The 16,799-nt window shown below is 50.2% G+C and overlaps 1 long non-coding RNA gene across 1 annotated transcript; it reads right to left on the bottom strand.

The window, feature by feature from the left end:
* Positions 1-6,329: 6,329 nt before the first annotated feature.
* Positions 6,330-13,730, bottom strand: LOC105745183 (uncharacterized). Its single transcript, XR_001117998.2, has 4 exons — positions 9,945-13,730; positions 9,519-9,598; positions 9,296-9,425; positions 6,330-6,917 (listed from the first exon to the last, which is right to left on the bottom strand). It is a non-coding gene; the product is annotated as an uncharacterized lncRNA (long non-coding RNA).
* Between the last annotated feature and the right edge of the window lie 3,069 nt (positions 13,731-16,799).

The raw sequence follows: 16,799 nt of genomic DNA, 5'->3' as shown, positions 1-16,799 counted from the left end.
CCCCTCAGAACCTCCAGTGGCCACTGCCTCCACACCAGTGATAAATTTATCATTGCTAGGATAACAATAAGTCTATAGTAGAATAACAGTTAGGAAGTAGATGTGGCTCAAGCGACTGGGCTCCCGTCTGCCATGTGGGGGGTCCCAGGTTCGGGTCCCAGGGCCTCCTGGTGGAGGTGAGCTGCCTGCACCATGAGCTGATGCAACAAGGAACGCAGCAAAAAAGAGACACAGAGGAAAGACAATGAGAGACGCAGCCAGCCAGGGAGCTGGGGTGGCTCAAGCAACAGACGCCTCTCTCCCATGTTGGAGGTCCCAGGATCGGTTCCCAGGGCCTCCTAAAGAGAAGACGAGAAGAGAAGACAAGCAGACACCCAAGAACATGCAGCAATGCCCACAGAGAGCAGACAGCGAGTGCAGGCAGCAAGGGGGGGAGTAAATAAAATAAAAAATAGCAATAATAAAAATTTGAAAAAGAATAGCCGAAGTCTACTCCAGTTCATTGCTCACTCCCCAGATCCTGCCACTTTTAAGTTGCCTTTTCCTTGGCTTGGCACTCACCGTCACTGCAGCCCGTAACTGTCCCCTGGCGCTTTTCTGCCCGCTGCTGCGCTGGTCAGGCCGTCTGTGGGGAGAGCCCTGAGGTTCTCCCTGTGCCGCCATCTTAAGGGAGGCAGAAGGTCGCAGCTTGCCCTTTACCTTGCAGGGGCAATCTGCCCTGCTCCAGGCGACTCGACCCCAGGACGCGCCGGGTGTGGAGCTCCGTGCGGGTTTCCCTCGCCCCCCCCAGGTGCCCGCCCGAGGCGCCCGCAGCACCTGTGCCCACGCACCCGGCGCCCAGGCGGCTCTGCGGGAAGCTGCGAGGCCCGGGGTCAGCGGATGCGGACCTGCCGGGAGGCCGCGCGGGCCGACCCAGGTGGAGGCCCCCGCCCGCCTGCCGCTCCCGGCCCGGGTTTGCGCCCTGGCTCGGGGGCCTTCCTGGGTCCTCCCGCCGCCAGCGGGTCTGCCCGGAGCTGAGGAGCCCCCCCAGGGGCCAAGCCCCCCGCCCCAGGGCTGCTCGGCTCCCCCAGGGATCCGAGTCCAGTCGATGTGTCTGAGAACCCGAGAGCGGGCTCTGGGGCGGGCCTGCGCCCCTCCTGCGCCCCTCCTGCATACAACTCCTCTGCAGTCGGGGTCTTTGAAGATGCTCCCAGCTAAGGTACGGCCAGGCCAAATCAGGGTGGGGGAGCCCTTAAGCCAATAGCCTGGAGGCCTTAAACGCAGATGTAACTCCAGTGGTTGAGCACCTGCTTCCCACGTGCGAGGTCCCAGGTTCAATCCCCAGTACCTCCTAAAAACAAAACAAAAACAAACGTGGAGGGAAGCGGACTTGGCCCAGTGGTTAGGGCATCCGTCTACCACATGGGAGGTCCGCGGTTCAGACCCCGGGCCTCCTTGACCCATGTGGAGCTGGCCCATGCGCAGTGCTGGTGTGCGCAGGGAGTGTCCCCCGCATAGGGGAGCCCCACGCGCAAGAAGTGCGCCCCAGAAGGAGAGCCGCCCAGCGCGAAAGAAAGAGCAGCCTGCCCAGGAATAGCGCCGCCCACACTTCCCGTGCCGCTGACGACAACAGAAGCGGACAAAGAAACAAGACGCAGCAAATAGACACAGAGAACAGACAACCGGGGTGGGGGGGAATTAAATAAAATAAATAAATCTTTAAAAACAAACAAACGTGGAAAAACCGAGTCGGAGGAGCTGATGTGGCTCAGTGGCTGAGCACCAGCCTCCCACTTACAAGGTCCTGGGTTCAATCCCCAGCCCCGGTACCTCAAAAAATAAAAATAAAAAGGCATTTGGGACTGGGAGCAGCTGGGGCAGGCTTCTAGGGAGGGTGAGGTGTTCACCTTGACATCGCTGTCACATCAGTGGTGCTGCCCACACAGCGAGTGGCAGGTGGCGGACTCCCGTCCTGGGGAGGCCCACTATGTTCTCAGACAGAGGGGTGGGGGTCTCTCGAGAGCACGGGTGATGCCTAATAGGGGAGGACAGACCAGTGTGCCAGGCCCTCAGTGTCGTTGCAAGTAGCTCTGAATCTTGTCCTGGAAAGAGTCAAGCCTGGTGGTCGCCATGGGTCCCAAGGAGCAGGGGAGGGAGGAGTAGAATAGAAGGAACGGGGGCATTTGGGGGCAATGGAGGTGATCTGCATGGTCATGCTGTGATGGATACAGGCTATGTTAAGTTTCATCAAAATTTATAAAAGTATATGGTCCAAAATGTAAACCACTGACCATGATTGGTAGCTATGTTTAATATTTGTACATCAGTTTTAACAAATGTATCATCCACATGTAAAACGTTATTAATAAGGGAAGGGGGGAAAGGGGGAGGATTCTGGATGTATGGGAGTCCCTCAGTATGTAACTTTGCTGTGACCTAAAACTTCTTTGAAGACAAAATGAAAAAAGTAAAACACTGGGAAGGAATGGAAGAAAATGTCACTGTACATACAGGACAGCAGATCTTACAGTGATGAAAGGGAAAATGTTAAAAACAGTTTTTATGTTTTATTTTTTTACTATCCAAAAAAATTTTATTTTTTAATTTTTTTGTATTTTATTTCTTATTTTTAAAACTGTCATTATTGTTTCATCTTTTTATTAATTGTATTTGGCTATTTTATTTGCTTCATTTTTGAACTTTTGTATCACAGAACAGTTATAACTGTGGCCGAGGAGGACCATTCGTGTGGGGTGTCAGTGATGGGGGGTACATGGGAAGAGGCTCATGGGGGTATACCTACAAGGCATATAAATGTGGTCAATTGGTCATGGGGCATTGTCACAGTGGGTGGAGAGTCACACAAAAACCAAAAGCATATTGAATTCCCATCCTGGAGAGCTCTAAAACATTCTCTAATGGAGCAGCAACAATCTCCTGAGTACAGGGGCGATGACTGGTGAAGGAGGATGGCCCATTGATGGGCCCTTAATACTGATGACTGTACTTAGGAACCTTTACTCTTGAAATTGAAACTTAGCCTAGTTTTATACAATGCCTAAGAATTACCTCCTGAGAGCCTCTTGTTGCTCAAATGTGGCCTCTCTCTAAGCCAAACTCAGCATGTAAATGCATTACCTTCCCCACAGCATGGGACATGACTCCCAGGGATGAGCCTCCCTGGCACCAAGGGATTACTACCAAGCACCAACCAACAATGCAACTGGAAAAATACCTTGACCAAAAGGGGGAAAAGGTAAAGACAAATGAATTTATATGGCTAAGAGACTTCAAAGTGAGTCAGGAGGTCATTCCAGAGGTTACACTTATGCACACCTCAGCAGGACCTCCTTGACTGCCAAATCAGACACTACCCCAAATAGCAGGACTCCTGAGGGCTCTGGAGACACCCAGGCACTATGATCAGAGCAGATAGTGCGTGAGTTTGGAGCCTTGCCAATGGGCCCTACTTTGGGCCCACTGGGTCCCCAGTGTGGTAGAATTCTACTCAGTTGTGGTTTCCCTACACATGGCTTTTCCATCCCTTCTATTTGAACCTATAGCTGGTGTTGGAGTTGGTAGGTGTACGTCCAAGAGACTTGAAACTTTGGGTTGTCCATGTGCCAACTGGACCCTGAGCCTCAACAGAGTTACAACACTTACTCTCCAGTTCATTGAACTCACCCAGGACAACTAACGAGGAGGTGGTGATGGAAAACCACCATACCAAGGAACTGAGAGAGTCTACATCTACAAGCACTCCCATGTATGGGACTGAAGCCTTCTCTCAATTAGAGATGGAGTGGTCATCACCATCCCAGAATTCTCTGGATTGGGGAGTGAACTATGGACTAGAGTAGACTTACTGATATTCTACTATAGACTTAGTGTGATTCTAGCAATGGAAGAACTTATAATGGAGGCAGTGGCCACTGGAGGTTCTAAGGACAGGGAGAAGGAAAACAGATGTAATGCGGGGGCATTTTGGGAACTTCGGAACTGTCCTGAATGACATTGCAATGACAGAGGCCATTATATATCTTGCCATAACCTACAGAATTGTGTGGGAGAGAGTGTAAACTACAGTGTAAACTATAATCCACACTTAGTGGCAGTGCTCCAAAATGTGTTCATCAATGGCAATGGCTGTACCACACTAATGAAGGATGTTGTTAACATGTGTTAATGTGAGCAGTGTGGGGAGTGGGGAGTGGGGCATATGAAAATCCTCCATGTTTTTTTTGTAACTTTTTTTAAAGATTTTTTCCCCACCCCCACCCTCACCCCTGCCCTGCTGTTTTTGCTGTCTGTTCATTCGCTGTTTAATCTTCTGTATCTAGTTCTCTTTTTTTGTCTTCTCTTCTCATCTTTCTCCTCTAGAATTCAGAGGGATTCAATCCTGGGGACCTCTCATGTGGACAGAGGTTCCCTGTCAATTGTGCCACCTCAGTTCCTGGTTTCTGCTGTGCTTCACCCTGACTCTCCTCTTTGTCTCTCTTTTTGTAGCATCATCATCTTGCTGTGTGACTCACCTGTGTGGGCACTGGCTCACCATGTGGGCACTCACACAGGCACTCAACTCACCATGCAGGTATACTTTCTGTTCTTCTTTTTCACCAGGAGGTCCCAGGGATCAAACCCGGGTCCTCCCATATGGTAGGCAGAGGCCTCATCCCTTGAGCCACATCTGCTTCCCTTATGTAACATTTATGTAATCTAAATAACTTTTTAGGGAAGCAGATGTGGCTCAACTGATAAGAGTGTCCATCTACCATATGGGAGGTCCAGAGTTCAAATCCAGGGCCTCCTGACCTGTGTGGAGCTGGCCCACGTGCAGTGCTGCTGCACGCAAGGAGTGTCCTGCCACACAGGGGTGTCCCCCGCGTAGGGGAGCCCCACACACAAGGAGTGCACCCCGTAAGGAGAGCCACCTGCACGAAAAAAGTGGGGCCCACCCAGGAGTGGCACCACACACACAGAGAGCTGATGCAGTAAGATGATGCAACAAAGAGAGACACAGATTCCCGGTGCCGCTGACAAGAATAGAAGCAGACACAGAAGAACACACAGCAAACGGACACAGAGAGCAGACAATGGGGCTGGGAGAGGTAAAGGGAGAGAAATAAAATTTTTAAAAATAAATATTTTTTTTAAATATCCTTAAAAAAATAAAATTTTTTTAAAAAGGCAGAAGAAATTTGGACACAGAAGGAGGAGACTGACGGATGGAATGCTGCGGCCACCAGAACACGGCACCTTCCCACAACACCTCGGTTTTAGACCTCCAGCCTCCAGGGTGGTGAGACCACAGGCCCCTGCCGTCCAGGCCGGCCGGTGGAATTGTTACAGCAGCTGTGGCCGCTGAGGTGGGGCCGGAGCCCGGGGGGGCCGGGCAGCTGTTCTCTGGTGTTGGTGGACGCTCAGAGCTGCCACATAGGAGGTCTAGCTATCCTGCTGGGGAGCTGGGCGCACAGAGGCCCTGAGGTAATACTATGCTATTTCATGTACTGTGACAAAATCAGGGGAAAGATAAATATTTGTTTTAAGCCAAAATTTGGAATCAGTCTACTTTGTCTAAGAATTTGTCTTGATTAAAAATATTACCTGAACTTTTTCTAATGAATATTATTAAACTCCCTGTTTTCAAGCTAGACATTTAAACAATATTTAAATAATGTTCTTTTTTCTTTTTTAAGATTTATTTATTTCTCTCCCCTTCCCCCCCCAGGTGTCTGCTCTCTGTGTCCATTCTGTGTGTTCTTCTGTGTCCACTTGTATTCTTGTCAGTGGCACCGGGAATCTGTGTGTCTTTTTGTTGAGTCATCTTGCTGCGTCAGCTCTCCGTGTGTGCAATGCCACTCCTGGGCAGGTTGTGCATTATTTGCGTGGGGAGGCTCTCCTTGTGGGACGCACTCCTTGCACATGGGGCTCCCCTACACAGGGGACACCCCTGCATGGCAGGGTACTCCTTGCGTGCAGCAGCACTGCACATGGGCCAGCTCACCACATGGGCCAGGAGGCCCTGGGTGTGAACCCTGGACCCTCCATATGGTAGGCGGATGCTCTATCAGTTGAGCCACATCTGCTTCCCTAAATAATGTTTAAATGACTAAAACTTCATTTGCACTTTTGCTCTCTGTATCTTTTGCTTTTTTATCTAACAAGGAATCATCTTCCCAGCTTTTTTGTTTTTCTTTTTAGCAGCAGCCTCTCTGAGAAAATGTTTTTTCTTAAAGGGTGGACTCATAACAAGTTCAATTTCCTTTTTTCTTTCTGGAAATTCTCACTTTCTTTTATTTTATATCTATGTAAGTAATTATTAGTCTGTTTAAGGCAACCAGAACAGGCGCTCCATTAACTATGAGACTTTATAAATGTATACGTTATTTTTCTTTTCCAGTAAGGTAGGAAAAGACACACCAGCCCAAGAGAAGGCTCCAATCAAATTCTCGGGCTCGCAAGAGAACGCAGGACGTGCCTGCCTGGCACCTGCCAGAGGCAGCCACGGGTTTCGACAGGACCCGAGGGTCTCAGTGCTGTGTGGTTAATGTTCTTTTTGATGCCACGTTGTCCCAGCTTTGGCCAGTAGACGCCTTGCCAGGTGGCTCCTGCGTGCGCGTGGCGTGAGCCCAGGCGGCTCTGACCTTGGCAGGAAACAACGTCGCGAGCTCTCCTCAGGTCTGTCCTGACGCTGACCTGGATTTAAGGTTGCCAGAAAAATAGTGCAAAGGATATACTTTTGCTAAGAAATTATTTGTTGTTTATCTGAAATTCAGGTTTACTGGGGACCCTGTATTTTTATTTGCTAAGACCCTGGGTCCTTTTATTGAGAGAAAGCGTTTGGAGGCCACGGTCTGGCAGTCTCGTGTGCTGCTTGCGGCTGGGCCATACACCGCGCTCCTCGATATGCGCACCAGCCATGCACGACAAGAGGAGACCTGGTAACAGGAAGCAGGGGCCAAAGTCAATGAACAGAAAACAGCTGGGAAGAAACAGAAACTAGACATTAAGGAGAGAAATGAGAGGAAATACTGATCATTAATATCCTTAGCATAGAGATGATATCACATCTATGAAACAAAAACAGGATGCTATCTTAAAATACTTTTAAAAATCAGAAAACAAAATCTCTTAGAAATTAAAAATTAAATAAAAGAAATTTCAAAAATCACTAAAGAGACTGAAAGAACTTGTTGAAGACATCAGACACAGAAACATGAGAAAATAAAAGGAAACCAGAGGACCAGCTCAGGATGTCCATATGTGAACAACAGGAATTTCAGAAAGAAAGGAGGGAAGCGGCTGTGGCTCAGGTGATTGGGCTCCTGTCTATCATACAGGAGGTCCAGGGTTCAATTCCCGGGGCCTCCTGGTGAAGGCAAGCTGGCCCGTGTGGCAAGCGGGCCAGAGCGGAGAGCCAGAGCAGTAAGATGACACAACAAAAAACACACAGAGAGACAATAAGAGACGCAGCAGACCAGGGAGCTGAGGTGGTGCAAGGATTAAGCACCCCTCTCCTACTGAGGAAGGTCGCAGGATCAGTTCCCGAAGCTGCCTAAAGAGAAGACAAGGGAAGTGGATATGGCCCAACTGATAGAGCATCCACCTACCAGGGTTCGATTCCCTGGGCCTCCTGACCCGTGTGGAGCTGGCCCATGCGCAGTGCTGCCACGCTCAAGGAGTGCCGTGCCGCGCAGGGGTGCCCCCACATAGGGGAGCCCCATGTGTAAGGAGTGTGCCCCGTAAGGAGAACGGCCCCATGTGAAAAAAGTACAGTCTGCCCAGAAATGATACCACATACACGAAGAGCTGATGAGGCAAGATGACGCAACAAAAAAGACACACAGTTCCTGGTGCTGCCTGATAATGCAAGTGGAGGCAGAAAAACACACAGCAAATGGACAGAGAGAGCAGACAACGAGGGGGAAATGGGAGAGAAATAAATAAAATAAATCTTAAAAAGAAGAAAAGAGAAGACAAGCAGACACAGAACACACAGTGAATGGACAGAGAGAGCAGAAAACGGGGGAAAGGGGAGAGAAATAAATAAAAAATAAGGAGAAGACAAGCAGACACAGAACACACAGTGAATGGACACAGAGCAGACAAGGAGTGTGGGGGAAAAATAAATAAAAATATTAAAAAAAAAAAAAAAGGAAAGAAATGGAGGTAGAAAATCACAGCAAAATAGTGAAGAGAATTTCCCAGAACTGAAGGGGAGGTTTCCGTATTGAGAGAGCTGCCACAGGGTGAAACGGCACCCACACTGACGCACATCATCCTGAACTTGTGCAGCAGTAGAAAAAAGAGGAGCTCCAAGAGAGAAAAGCAGGCTCCTTACTAACGACTCAAAACGGTTCCACTGTCTCAACAGCAACACTAGTAGCTAGAAAATGACAGAGAAACACCTACAAAATTGTATAGGAAGGGAAGCGGACTTGGCCCAGTGGTTGGGGCATCCGCCTACCACATGGGAGGTCTGCGGTTCAAACCCCGGGCCTCCCTGACCCGTGTGGAGCTGGCCCATGCACAGTGCTGATGCGCGCAAGGAGTGCCGTGCCACGCAGGGGTGTCCCCTGTGTAAGGGAGCCCTATGCGCAAGCAGTGTGCCCTGTAAGGAGAGCCGCCCAGCGCGAAAGAAAGTGCAGCCTGTCCAGGAATGGCACCGCACACACAGAGCTGACACAGCAAGATGATGCAACAAAAAGAAACACAGATTCCCATGCCACTGACAACAGAAGCAGACAAAGAAGAACATGCAGCAAACAGACACAGAGAACAGACAACTGGGGAGGGGGAAGGGGAGAGAAATAAATAAATCTTTTTTTAAAATTATAGGAAATCCTTTCTATCTAAATCTAAAATTCTGTAACTTGTCAAACTCTCAACCAAGTAACTGTAGAATAAAGATATTTTCAGATATGTAATATTTTAAAAATATGCACTCAGACTTTTCTCAGGAAGCTATGAAGAATGTGCACTTTTTTTTAGCAGGTGCCAGGGATTGAACCTGGGACCTAGTACATGGGAAGCAGGTGCTCAACCACTGAGCTGCACCTGCTCCCTGAAATGTACACTTCCAAGTAAGGAAGTAAACCCAGGAAATGGAGAGAGGCTGTGGGAATCCCCTGGGAAATGCGAAAGCAGGTCTGAGGGCAACAGCCGTGCAGCTGGCCCAGCTGGAGCAAGTCAGAAGCCATGGGGAGATTTCACAGTGAGACCTCAGATGTGTGTGGGTTTCGGGCAGAGCCGGGGGTTGAAATGGGGTTGGATCACAAATATTTATTCAGGGAAGGAATGTGGCCCCAGGTCTTACTAGTACTTATGTAGCCGCAGTCACATAAATCCAGACAACTTCCATGTCAACGTACGATGTCGCCATATTGGGAGGATGGGCGGAGGAAGGAGGCAAGTAAAGTTGGTTCAGGAGAAGGTAAAGTCACCTCCTAGAACAAGATATCAACAGAGAATATCTTTAAAAGTAAAAAGTTTAAAATTTAAAAAATAAAAATCCTTAACAATAAAAAAATCGAGAATACCTATGGGAAGCAGATGTGACTCAAGCAGTTGGTTGCCTGCCTACTACATGGAATGTCCCAGGTTTGGTTCCCAGTGCCTCCTAGAAAAAAAGAGTAAGACAGCGAGCTGTCACAATGGGCTGGTGCAGTGAGCTGACTCAACAAGATAATGCAACAAGGAGACACAAAGAGGAAACATAATGAGAGTCACAACAAAGCAGGGAGCGGAGGTGGCTAAAGAGATTGAGTGCCTCTCTCCCACATGGGAGGTCCTAGGTTTGGTTTCCAGTACCTCCTAAAGAGAAGACGAGCAGACACAGAGCGCACAACGAATGGACACAAAGAGCAGACAGAGAGCACAAAAAACAAGGTGGGGTGGAAATAAATTCAAAAAAAATTTTTAAAGGAGAATACCTAAAGCAAAAAACATAATGTAGCAATATGAACCTCATGTTTAGAGCAGGTTCTTCAAACTCCAGGTTATGCCCCATCAGCGAGTGTGAACTCGGAGTAGTGGCTGTTAGCAGTGTTTTTTTAAAAATGAAACAGACTAGAATTTAAAACCTCCAAGTGTACTGCACTTAGGAGTAATAAGTATTGTTTTGTGAACATTTTATTTAGTTGTGTGTGTGTGTGCGCCAGGTAGCAACGTATTTCTTATTTTGAGTCTTGGTCAAAAATGTGAGAAAGATGGAGTGGATGTGGCTCGAGTGGTTGGATGCCGGCTTCCCACACAGGGGGTCCCAGGTTCGGTTCTTTGTGCCTCCTAAAAACAAACAAACAATAATCAAACAAATGAAAAAAACAACGCAGGGAAGCCAATGTGGCTCGGTGGTTGAGCACCAGCTTCTTACATATGAGGTGCCAGGTTCAATTCCTGGCCCCATACCTAAAAATAAATTAATTAATTAAAATAAATAAAATAAAATTGTATGAAAGCCACCAATTTAGAGATATGGTAATAAATAACAAAAGAATCCTCTAAAAGGGTGGAAATTGCCTCTAGGAAAGGTGGGAGGAGGGGGAGAGAGACTGCACTTTTTCTTAAGCCTTGTTGAACTATTAAACTATTTGGCCATATAAAAATATGTTTTTCTTCCCCTGAGATGGCTCCCTTGTGTTTGCGCATTGTTTTTGCTCATTGTTTGCACTAGTTTTTTGCTTGTTGTCTGCTCGGTTTTTTTGTTTTTTGTTTTTTTGCTTGTTTTCTACTCGTTGTCAGTTTTTGTTTAGGAGGCACCAGAAACTGAATCCAGGACCTCCTGTGTGGGAGGTGGGTGCTCAACTGCTTGAGCCACATCCACTCCCTCAAAAAATATTTTTTTTTAAGATTTATTATTTATTCCTCTCCCCTTCCCCGCCCTCCCCCCAGTTGTCTGCTCTCTGTGTCCATTTGCTGTGTGTTCTTCTGTGTCCACTTGTATTCTTGTCAGTGGCACCTGGAATCTGGGTCTCTTTTTGTTGTGTCATCTTGCTGCGTCAGCTCTCCGTGTGTGCGGCACCACTCCTGGGCAGGCTGCACTTTTTCACACGGGGTGGCTCTCCTTGCAGGGCACACTCCTTGCACGTGGGGCTCCCCTACGCGGGGGGCACCCCTGCATGGCACGGCACTCCTTGCGCGCATCAGCACTGCACATGGGCCAGCTGCACACAGATCAAGGAGGCCCGGGGTTTGAACCCTGGATCTCCCATGTGGTAGGCAGATGCTCTATCCATTGAGCCAAGTCTGCTTCCCAAAAAATGTTTTAACTATTAAGTTTGAAAGTCAGACTTAGGGCCACATCATGGCTTCTCAGAGATGGAACTATGGGCAAACTCATCTCCATACTTGAGCATCCTCATCTATGAAACACGGCTAATTTAACTAGAGCACCTGCCTCCTAGGTGTGTGGTGAAATAATTCTGGTAATGAACTCACCATAGTGCCGTCATACTATCGGGCTGTCCTCCCAGTACTGTCAACTGTTATCTTTTAAAAACATTGTTCTAGAATTAGAATGGAGAACCTAAAATCTATGCTCTATCTCCCATAACCCTTTCTTAGAAAGCTACTAAAGGATCTACTCCCTGAAAAGAAGAGAGTAAACCAAGAAAGAGAAAAAAAGCACACACAAAAAAACATGGATTGCAGAAACAGGAGATCCAGCTCATGAGCAAAGGAAATCCCCTGGAAAACCCAGCTAGCAGCTGTGTGGAGGACCCAAGGCAGCCAACTAGACTAGAGTAGGACAGCAGGTGCCTGGAGGATGACTCCAAGAGAAAAAGAATTTCCTGAGGAGTTGAACCAAACTGAAAGTTTTAAAATTCTGTCAAAAAAGACAGCTAGCAGCTCCCGCCCACAGCTGCATTATCAGAATGTAACTTGCAACATTCTCACGTGGCAGAAAGAGAGAAAAACATAAGGGGCCCCGCCTCACGTGGCAGAAAGAGAGAAAAACAGAAGGGGCCCCGCCGTCACCAACCGCATGCTTTTGTAAACACCTGACACCAGTCCAGGCTCAAGGACAGTGGCCAGAAGCCCACAGCCGCCAGACAGAAACCCCTGGAGACCAAACCACCTAATGAATCCCCCCTTTGTCCTAAGTACTCCCATCAGTGTAAACTCTAACCCCCAATGACAGCCAACAAAACCAGAAACCCCTAGAGAGGGGGCACACATCTTACCTGCAGCACAGCCCGCACCCGTGTTTCAGGTGTGTAGCTATCTCTTTTCTAATTTCTTATTTTTAAATTGTATTTTCTTAAAGATACATAGATCACAAAAAATGTTACATTAAAAAATGTGAGGTTCCCATATACGCCACCCCCAATCCCCCTCCTCCCACATCAACAACCTCTTTTATCATCGTTCTAATTTCTTAATACACTCTTTACTCCCTTGCCTACCAAAAAACAAAAAACAAATATGTCATCAAATTTAATGATGAATTAATGATAGATATATTTAAAAAAAAAAATACCAAAGGAGGAAAACAAATAGTTATACAAGAAGGGAGCTGTGATGTTGATGAGCGGTGAGGCTAGGTGTGCATGCTACTACAGTGTACACACAGTCAACTGGCTTAGCCAACCACCGTGACGACGCTCTGCTGGGGTGTGGGGAGGGCAGACCGAGGCACGAGGTACAGGGGAGCAGTCATCCCAGAAACGGAAACCAGCAATTCATGTCCAAAATGGAGGAATCAAGAAATAGGGTACAAGTGCGCTGCTTAGAAGCACCATGACAACAGATGCTGGAAGAAGCCGTTGAAGGAGTGGAGATGATTGTCTGGAGGGAAGGGGTATGGGAAGGACGACTCAGTGTGGGTAAGGAGTGAGGCAGGAGCTCCTACTTAGCTGAAAGATTAAAAATAAAAATTTAAGTTTCAAACACAAAGCAATGAAAACAAAAGTGAACGAGTCCTCCTGGAGGGAGGAGGGGCGTGGGGCCCTGCCCACCAGCTCTGGGTCCCTGCACCCTCCTCCCCAGTCCCGCTCCAGGTCAGTGGCCGGGCTACCGGGCCCGGGCAGCCCAATCCTACCCTGCCTGGGAAGTCAGCCAGGCTCCACTCTGGCTCCTGCTGACTCTGGGACTGGCAGGGGCAGAGGCAAGAGGGCCCTGGGCCCTGGGTTCAGCGGGGAAGGTGGGCACGACGGGCACACACGAGAGCCAAAAAGCCCGGCGAGGCCCCCGCAGTGCCGGACCCACCGTGGCCGGGCAGGCGAGGAGAGCCGTGTTCACATGAGGCCCGAGGGAGGCGGAGCCAGACCCAGTCTGGGGGCCTCTGGCAGGAGCTTCGGTTCCCACCTGGCTCCACTCAGGTCTCCCCCAAACTGCTCCCAGCAGGATCAGTCTCGTTCCCACACCACTGAACGTCCACACCCTGGACGGGCTGTGAGCATGTGCAGACCCCACAGACAGGGCCACGGTGCAGGGTGTGGAACGTGTAGTCTGTACCCAAAGTTCCTTTGTTCTCACTGTTGTACAGTGCACCAGGGGTTAACACTCCGTGGTGAGCGCTCCGTGGTGAGTGCTCCTCGGGTGAGTGCTCCGTGGCAAGCGCTCCGTGACGTGTGCTCCGTGATGAGTGCTCCATGGTGAGTGTTCCGTGGCGAGTGCTCCAAGGCGAGTGCTCCGTGGTCAGCACTCCATGGCGAGTGCTCCGAGGCGAGTGCTCCTCAGTTTACAGCCTACTCTGCTGTGCAGGGCTATGGCCAACAGCTCACAGCGCACACATAGTGCCTTTCTCAGACCTGCAGCTCAAGTTGGAGCTGCCCGCTCCCACCCACCCCCACCCTGCACCCCACCCCTGCTCAGGAGGCATGCCCTTCCCCCACTTCCAAGGACGCTGGGCCAACCCGCACTCCCACAAAGTGTGTCCACTTTTTTTTATGATAGAAAAATACTGTTCATTGGTTTCTATTTCCAAATGAGCAATAGGCTATTTGCAAATGAGCTCTCCAATAACATATATTAAAAAGGCAATCCTATCAGTTTGAAATCTAAATGAAAAAAATTCATTAAGGCACATTTGATCTACTGAGGGTTTTTTGTTTTAAAGATTTATTTATTTCTCTCCCCTTCCCCACCATCGTCTGCTCTCTGTGTCCATTCACTGTGTACTTTGGATCTATTTGCTTTATCCAGAGGCACCAGCAAACTGCATCTCTTTTCTGTTGTTGCATCATCTTGCTGCATCAGCTCTCCGTGTGTGCAGGGCCATTCCTGGGTAGGCTGCGCTTTTTTTTCACGCGGGACGGCTCTCCTTAGGGGATGCACTCCTTGTGCTTGGGGCACCCCTACATGGGGGACACCCCTGCGTGGCAGGGCACTCCTTGCGTGCGGCAGCACTGTGCGTGGACCAGCTCCACACAGGTCAGGAGGCCCTGGGGATCAAACCCTGGACCCTCCATATGGTAGAACGACACTCTATCAGGTGAGCCACGTCTGCTTCCCTGACCTACTGAGTTTTAAACAAATTTTTTTGATGTAACAGCAGATTCGTTTTACTCTTGTCCCCCCCAGACACATGAGCAACAAAGTTGCCACAAAACACTTAATATTTAGTAAAACAGCATCAACTTTTTTTATATGCAACCTTCACATACACTCTGCATTCCATGGACTCTCTGCTCATTTACAGGCCTCACTGTTTGACTCTCAGACGGGGTAGACACTGAACACAGAGGCAGTCACCACACAGAAAAGAATCTGTGGCTTTCTGTCACCGCAGGGAGCAGCAAGTTAGAAAGCCGGATCATGGCATTATCTGAAGTTCTCGTAACACATCAAAGGCTTTCACTCAAACATATGTTCGTGGAAATGAAGAAATGTTTCTAGTATAAGTTGGACAGAACTGAAAAAGTGGTGCCACCTTCTCTCCCTCCTGAGAACCAAAGCGACTGTTTTTCCAATCTTCACGCAAAGGATTCTGCTGAATAAAATGAAAACAAATGAGGTCTTCTCGGCATCTCGGAAACGCCGCCCTCCCCATAAAGGGCCCCCCTGACGCCACTGGACGTTTCCATGGTCAAAACAAACTCAATGTTGTTGACTATTTGCACTTACACTGGGAAACTCAAAGTTCTCGCTTGCAGTGAAATTCATCATGGAGAGGCTCTACTCGTGGGAACTTGCCATCAGAGGTTCTACTCCTAATGCCAGCAAGTCCCCAGGAAAATTCTAGACCATTCTGCCATGCGTTGTGGCACCCAGGAAGCTCAGTGGCAGCACCGTTCTGACGGCGCCTGAGCTAATAAACTTTCTCCTGACCAGAAACAAAGCTCTTCAGTCCAAGGCACGGGTCACCCAGGAGACGGCCTCCGTCACTAAACAGCGCGGGCGGCCCCCCAGGAAAGGGTCTCATTACTAGATTTGAAAAGCTTTTCCTAACCTCTGCCGGCAGGTCGGGCACAGAGGGGACAGGCTCTCTCCACACCCCTCCAGCACCACAGCCAACCGCTGCGCGCTAGCGCGACGCCCAGAGGACAACTGCCTCAGCGTCCACCTCGCCCCGGCATCTCCGAGGGTCCCGGGCGCTGGCACGCCCGCCCCCGCCTGCGTGCTGCGCCCTGGAGCCCTCCTGCTCGGCTCTCCTGCCACAGGCCCGAGGAGACGGGCCACCCGGGACCGGCCTCCCCCACCCCCAGGGTGGCCTTGTGAGCCTCGCGCAGGACGAGCGAGCCCCGTCTCCTGAGCCACGAGCGTGCGGCTCCAACACGCGGGGCCAGTGAGCGGGGACGGGGGACCCCAAACCAAGACGTGGGCTAGAGCCAGCGGCACTGTTTTGACGATGCACTTCCTTTCCAGCCGGTGCCGGGACGAAGCCAGCGCCCCGCTGCCCACCGCCCGCGGCTGGCGCTGCTCCAGCTGGTAACGCACGTGTCACAGGAACGCGAGGGGCTGGTGGCGGGAGGCGGGTGGGCGCCTGTTTCCTGCTGCGCACGCGTGTCTTGTAGGTTCACACCCTTTACTGTGCACATAGTTTACGCATGTTCACGCACGAATGATAAACTTCCAACAAAACCCTTATTTAAGGGAAGCAGACTTGGCCCAGTGGTTAGGGCGTCCGTCTACCACATGGGAGGTCCACGGTTCAAACCCCGGGCCTCCTTGACCCGTGTGGAGCTGGCCCACGCGCAGTGCTGATGCGCGCAAGGAGTGCCCTGCCATGCAGGGGTGTCCCCCGCGTAGGGGAGCCCCACGCACAAGGAGTGTACCCCATAGGAGAGCTGCCCAGCGCAAAAAAAAGTGCAGCCTGCCCAGGAATGGCGCCGTAAACACGGAGAGCTGACACAAGATGATGCAACAAAAAGAAACAGATTCCCAGTGCCGCTGACAACTGAAGTGGACAAAAGAAGAACACGCAGCAAATGAACGCAGAGAGCAGACAACTGGGGGGAGGGGCGGGAAGGGGAGAGAAATTAAAAACAAAACAAAACAAAAAAAACTTTAAGACCCCAGCCCCTCCCCACACACGGGTGCTTGGGCACTGCAGCCCCGTCCCGTGGCTCAGTTTCCCCTATGGGGGGAGGCATGGTACCTCCTGGCTGGCCCAGACCTGACGAGACTTGGGTGCAGCACCCGGGTGTCCCCGCAGCGGTGGAGGCGCCGCCCTGCTCCCACCCGCCACCAGCGAAGGCCCCGGGGCCCCTCGCTTCTGTCCCGGGACAAAGGGGGCTTATTCATGGCCGAGTCACTGCTTTTTTGGAGACTAAGCCACCTCCGCCCCAGCACCCGCTGTGCTCTCCCATCTCCGCCCTCCAGGCCTCAACATCCTTCTCGGCTGCGACTGGAGGGCCTGGCCCGGGCAAGCGGACGGG

The sequence above is a fragment of the Dasypus novemcinctus genome, chromosome 9 (genome assembly GCF_030445035.2).
Source record: "Dasypus novemcinctus isolate mDasNov1 chromosome 9, mDasNov1.1.hap2, whole genome shotgun sequence".
NCBI lineage: Eukaryota > Metazoa > Chordata > Mammalia > Cingulata > Dasypodidae > Dasypus > Dasypus novemcinctus.
This window is presented reverse-complemented; position numbering and strand designations above follow the sequence as displayed.